The following is a 7,062-nucleotide window of genomic DNA, read 5'->3' on the forward strand; positions in this document are numbered from 1 at the left end:
TCATTTACATTCCGTTGCTGGCAGAAGGGATGGATTGCAACACGAAAGCGGCACACGACCCTGAGGCTGCAACACAATACAGCTGGCACATGACTGCAATTGGAACCAGCTAACAATTAGTCAACTAATCAAGTAGTTGACAGAAAACTGGGGTCGTACAGGCTGAATTGAGATGATAATGAAAACTTAGACGCTTAAAAACCCTGGTTACGCTTAGCAACGCCATCCAAGCAAGTAATATCGTATTATCACTGCCTGTGGTGTCAGTTTGCAATGCACTACAGTTCATTTGATGTTTTATGACTGAGCTGAACTGTCACATGTTGGCTCAACAAGTACTCTCTTCATCTGAAATATATAGAAAAAGCTGTCAAAATTTGCCAGGGTGTGTAACTAAAACACTGAAGTAGCTGCTGTGATTGATGTAGAATCGCCAGTTTGAGTCAAAGACAACGGTCTGACAGCTGTTTCATCAAATTCCGCGATGCCTCTCATCGGGACGTGTCTGCAGAAGATCCAGTTTGCTGTTGAAACAGCCCGATAGCTCACACAGTGTTTCCATATCCTGCATTCAGCTGCTAGCTCCGACGGTGAATATGTGGAGAATGTGTGAATATTTGTGTTGCATTATTTCTGAGTGCATAAACGGTAGCTTTCGGTGCTTGAGGTATTACATAGCTATCTGTTTAACCTTGTTGAACGTTAGTAAGCTCTCACTTAGCTGGAGCATATGCATCTGTTGTTTTAGTGCGGCTGACTCACCTCTGTCTTTCCCTAAACCGTTACTCTTTTTTCATTAATGGAAAGCTTTATTTTGGTCTACTGACGTGCCAGTGACCTGTTCTGATAGAGGACTGGGTGAAAGTTAATTGTCTGGGTCTGGGACCTTTGAATCCATGGCCTCTACCCAGCTGACGGATTCATCTGGCATCATGACACGAAGCAGCAGCTTCTCAGTGGGAAAAGCCAGCGCTGTCAAGCTGTTATCATGCAGAGATTTTGGTCCCTAGTGACTGGTTAGGAAAATTCGTTGGGGATAGAAATAAGCTGTCATGTTAGACAAGAGGGTTCTTATTTTGAAAGGAAGCAGGAATATTTCTAAAGCTTCAAAAGAAAACCCTAAAATAATTACAATTACATGACCTGCCCAGAGATTGGTCACCGGCCACTACTCCGTAAACGATTTAGTGTCTGTTATTAAGTGGTGAAAGAGTGAAATGGGATTTTGGACCGTGTACTGCAGTTGCCCGTCAACCGGCATCAACTTCAGAAACTTATTGCTCCCCGGCAATAAACAGTCTCCCAAATACCTTATATAAACTCTGTAAAACCCAACATTGATTTTCTTTGTGTCATAAATCCACACTGTGTCATAAAGTTCCAACTTTCCCTTAAAAGTGCCTTGATCGAGGCAAACGACCTCACAAGCCTTTAAAACTGAAGCCACAATGCGGTCCCCAGAGCTAATCCTGTGACTACTAACAGTATTTTTTTTTATTATCTATTTTTATGACCACGTTAAAAATGAAAAAAAAAAAAAAAAGTCAGAACATCATAAGAAATAGTCTGACTAGCAACCTTATCATTAAAAATAAAGACTATGCCAAACAGTAAGGGGGGAAAATTACCCGAACATTACACAAACAGCTTAATTATCATTAATAATTCATCACTACTAAGCCAACAGTTGCCAACAATGCTGGAACATGTTCCAGTCATGCAAATTTAATATAATGACATGTGTACAATGCCGTATCTTTGTTAGTGATTCCTAAAGTTAACTTTGTAAATTCTGACTGGAAAAAAAAGTAATGAAAAGCTGTGCAGCTAGACTATCTGACGGGCTGCTCTGACAGACTAGCTTGCGCCCCCAAGCACATAATATCGTAACAATTTTAATTATGCATTAAATTGACTTATTTCTATTACACGGTATTGACGATGCTGCAAAAAGCCACTTGCTAATTATGAGAAATATTTGTTAATATGTGTTAATGAATACACTGTTGCCCATAAAGTTGGAAAAGAATATTTTCTTTTTCTCTTCTCATGAAAGGATTGTGACAATGTGATTTGTATGAATAGAAATAACATTAAGAATTTGTCTGGAAATGATTCCACACCTTAACCAGTGGTTTTATCAGTTCAATTCATTTCAATTCAAATCACTTTATTTGTCTCCGAGGGCACAAGTCGCTAAAAATAGACACAATCGCAATCAGTCATGTTTTATGCTGCATTCAAAATGCCCCAATAAATACAGAGCCGGTGAATGTTGCAATCTTTCTAAGGGGTTATTTGCCTACAATCTAACCTAGAATTAGCTTTTTTATTTTGAAATGCATAAACAAAGCAAAGAAAAAGCATTATTTTTCGCCCCATTTAACTGGATTATCTGAGGAATTAAATGTTGACTACCTTTGTTTTTATAGGCGTCAACATACTGTATCTATAGTTGCTAACTTGTATGCTAACTTGGTGAACACCTAGCTTACATTTGGCATTGCTATCTAGAGGGAGAGTGATGGTGGGCCGTAGTTTTCCTAGCCAGAGCGTCTCACTGTGCATGGGCTTGGTTTATAGCTCTGTTTTTATTTTACACTTCTGTATTTTTCTTTTTTTTTGATTGCAAATCAAAAAGTCCCATTCCAGTCTGGAGTTGACTGAATGTCCTTTGCCGGAAATCCTTATTGTCATTTAATTGAGATATTTCGCAGTAATTTCATTCTCACTCTCAGTTAATCTCAACCTCTACAACCACGTTCTGCTCCGGTGATGCTGCAGCATTCACCGACCTGTCGATGAACATTTTATGAGCTGACAAAGTGCCAAGAGTAATGTCGATCAAACGCAGCATCCCCCCCATCAAGGGCAAAGAGTAGAAAGAAGAGGGGCCTGTTGGAGGTTAGAGAGGCGTAAAGATGGAGATAAAATGTGAACAAATTAGATGGGCTGCAAAACATTAGCTATTACACACCTTCACACAGCCTTTGACAAACAGATTCACCGCTGACGTGCATATGGTGGAATCAGAAGACGGAGATTGTAGAGGTGGAACGCAGAAAACACACAACAAGCGGGCATGCACCATGCAAGGCCGTGGAAATTCAAAAAATATAAATAAAATTAATAAAAGTTAGAGAAATGAGATGCCTGCCATGTGTTGCATCAAACAACAAATCGGAAACATGTCAAACTGAATGTGGCCAATATTGGGGCGCATGTTAGGTCTGCTTTGCAGACAGATTTCGGGATATCTGGGTCAGTGGTGTCCTCTCGGAGCCTTTCATCTGCTGCCTCTCCCCTGGGCACTGCTCCCTCCGCATGCTTGCATAATTTAATATTTAGATAGGCGTTTTAATCCTGTTTGTGGATAACGTTTCCCCTCCTCTCCTGCACAAACTCACGTTGATAAATTAATTTCACCTGAATGTGATACTAGCTTTTATTTTGGCTGTTAGAGGCAGTTAATGAACAGATTGAGAAACCCGGGCGAAAATACACGGCACCATATGTTTACTGACTAAGTAAGACTTGCATGATGGTGGTGAGGAAAGCTAATGCTATTTTCTCCCGCGCTGACAGCCTCTGGGTGCCAATTTAGGTGTTAACACGGGAGTGAAATTACCTTGCCGACAGCTTCCCTTTAACATGCAGGTATTTGGCTGCCTTCTTTGAAGTACGCGGCGTTTAACGTTAATGAGCAATGCACTAGTTTATTTGCTCTTCTTGTTTAGGGCTGACTTTTCTGCTCATGTGTGCTTACGAATGAATTGACACAGACTAAAGAAAACTGTCTTGGGGAGATGCTAATAGATAGAACGTGTCAAATGAATTGCATGTTTATAGCCACGAATGGTGAAGAAAAGCAGAGGCAGAAAAATGATTAGCTGCTCGGCTCTTAGTGATCACACATGGCCTCTTCTGCAGATGTTGATACACTGACATTCAGAGATGCAGCGTAAGTGATTCCGATGGTGAACCAATGGAGGCATTCATCTGAATTCGCCAGGAAGGAAGGATCATGAGGACATTAATTGGTATGATTCACTCCACCGCGGCAAGCAGCGCGGCAAGCAAGCAGCTGTGTTTCCACGTCGGAGCGAGACTGCAGCCGTCTGCAGCTGTTTTTTCTTCACCTGCAAAAGTTTGAAGGTGGAGCCGCAGCTATGAAGATGTTCCCATTGTTCCGTCACATGTGCCCCTGCCAAGCCGGGGCCTTTGTTCCTTGGCAGCGTGCCACCCCACAAACCACTGCCAGAGGAACTGTGTCACGCACCCGTTCAGTTTGGTTTGTAGACAGGGAACACAGGGAATAATCCATTCCATTTGATAGCTTTCTGGCATGAATTTGAGTGGCTGTCACGGCAACTTAAGAACAGATTTGCTGTCAAAACTGAAATATTATGTATATCACCACCCATCTATTAAGGCACATTCTCACCCCCGGGGCCTCACTGCTCCCTGTAAGCTGAGAATAGCTATTTATCCAGGATCTGTGCCGGGCTCGGCATGTGTAGCTTCAGCAAGAAAGTTTTTTAAAAAACAAGAATTCAAAGAGCAACTTTTAAGATCTTTCAATCCAAAGCATCAAGTTTCTGCAACGGAGAAGGCAGCCTTGTAGCACAGCGGCAATTAAATGACCTTGTTTCTAATCAGTCATCAGTAAAAAAAAAAAAAAAAAAAAAAAAAAGAAGGGGAAAGATTTTGTCGTCCAGTCGTAGAAATAGAAAGCAATTAAAAGTGATCAAACTGTCATTGCAACATTTTCCCGTGGCAAACCTGACTGATCTGGGACAAAGTCTGCCAAGACAACACAGCACAGCGGGACAAAAAAGACAAATCTAACTAATTATGCCATGCGCCACTGGGTTTGTAAGTGTTGTAAATACGCAGAAACCACGCTGGAGGACTCTCGGTTGGGTGTCAGTCCTTTCGGTTGATATTTTGCCGAAGCGGTCCTCGCAACATCTCCTCCACTCTCAGCCCAGGTAATACCAGCCACAACAACATTAATCTCAATAACAGTAGGCTAATGGAACAGCTGACCATGCAGGAAACAGCACATTTGTCAGTTAAGGGAAACAACATGGAACCACGCGAGGACCAAAGGAGAGCGCTCCAACGCTGCTAAATGGTTCAGGCTCATCAGAAATTACTGAAGTAACAACGTTCAATTAAGGCGTTCTTTTAGAAAAATATACACTGAGAGTGTTTGATGGTGTAACAGAGCTGAAAAACAAGGGATGACAAAAATCTCGTCCACACGGCAACACGGGCACATTCACACACAAACATCTTCAATATTTACAACAAATACACTCGGTGGATGTGTGCAGACTTCTGGAACGGTGCGGTTCAATGAGCAGGAGTTTTGTATCACTACCTTCAGAGGTCTGTGGGCATTAATTAAAACCTTAAATCCGGGACGAGCTTCTCGGTACACGGCTCTGGCACAACCTCTCAGCTCCTCACTTAGCTTTGCTTCTTGGTAGTTTCTTGGTAGCCTCTGAAGACTCTGTTACTGAGCTCTGACAGGAAGCCATTTTCACTCCTTGTAGTCGCTGCTGCTTCTTTTTGAGACAAAACAGAGTTCTGAAAATATTACAGTTATGTTTTAGAATTTTAGATTTGGTATTTGGACTCATCAACCAAATTCCGTTTCTTTAAATGCCTTCCCTTTCTGACTCACCCTGCCTCCGTCTGTGGAACCTTGAAACTACTTCAAACCCTCCACAACCACACATTGCATCTTTTGTATCCAACATCTGTCTAGATGAAGGAAATAAGACGCTGCACTAAAGACTGCCTGCCTGAAGCACCTAACTACTTGGCCCCTGAGTGGTTTTCCACACCACTGAAAGACTGAGCTTTTTTTTATGTGAATGAATGAGAAGCAATGAGACCTGTTAAGTTCTCTATGGCTCTTGAGTGAATGATAAACCTGGGGTTGTTGAGCGCATTAACACAGAGCTAGCATGTCAGTCAGTTTGTAGTGAGCAGCGTTTCCCACAAAATACAGTATATGGCACATAAAATAAGATCATGTGTTTTGAATCAGTCCGTCCTTAAATTGGATTTAGTGACAAACAGCTGCAGCCTGTGCAGTTCATCAGTTCATCTACAGGGAAACTAAACATAATACTGTTGAGTCATTCTATGGACAAATGTATGTAAGATTAAATAAAGCATCAGCGAATAAATTCAGTTTAGAGTAAACAGTTTACTTTCATCTAATTTTGCTAGCTAGCGCTTATAAAGTTAAGCTAGCTCACGTGGTTGCGTCTGGAGTCGTTTCCTCCGGGTTTTGATCAACTGTCTTTAAATAACTGACCCTGATGGGCCGCCATAGTATTTACACTGTATGGGAAAGCCTGAATGGGTTAACAATCATATTGTGTATGAAGGCTCGTGTTGCATATTTTGCAGCCACAGCATTCGTAGCGTCTGCATGGCACTGCACTGCACCCGGGTGGCATCTTCTTGAGAACAATCAACATTCAAGCTACCAGCAAAGGATGAAGGGCTGCTAAAAAAAAAAAAAAAAAAGTCATATTGTTGCTTTAGTGAACCGCTAATCCAAAAAACTTAAACTCATCACTGCGCTTACTTGGGTCCTCATCAATATACCTGCAAAGCGTGAAGTAGATCAAATGGTTGTACACATACACGAATCCATTCCTTGTTAGACAGATGCTACAACAGTTTATCGTTACATTTGTGCAGCAAATTAGGCATCTGCTTATAAGGGAGACAACTTACAGTGCACATGAGTTATTAAGAGTTCCGCTGATTAGTATTGATTGCAACAACAGCCTTTAGTCAGCGGATCGTGCAAATAGTAGGCAGTGGTGGATTTAAAGTTCAGAACATTTGGCAAAGTGCGTTAGCTTGCCATAAAACACGCGTGAAATAAATTAAAGTGTGAGCAAGTATGACAGCCTGATAGATGCCAGCATAAAGGACGCAGAGAAGTTGTTGCACATGTGATATTGCACTTTGTTGTTGGGTGAGTTAAACTAGAGGACATAGACAGGTAGTTTCTCACTAAGCAGAAACTAC

Source organism: Chelon labrosus (genome assembly GCF_963514085.1).
Source record: "Chelon labrosus genome assembly, chromosome: 4".
Lineage (NCBI taxonomy): Eukaryota > Metazoa > Chordata > Actinopteri > Mugiliformes > Mugilidae > Chelon > Chelon labrosus.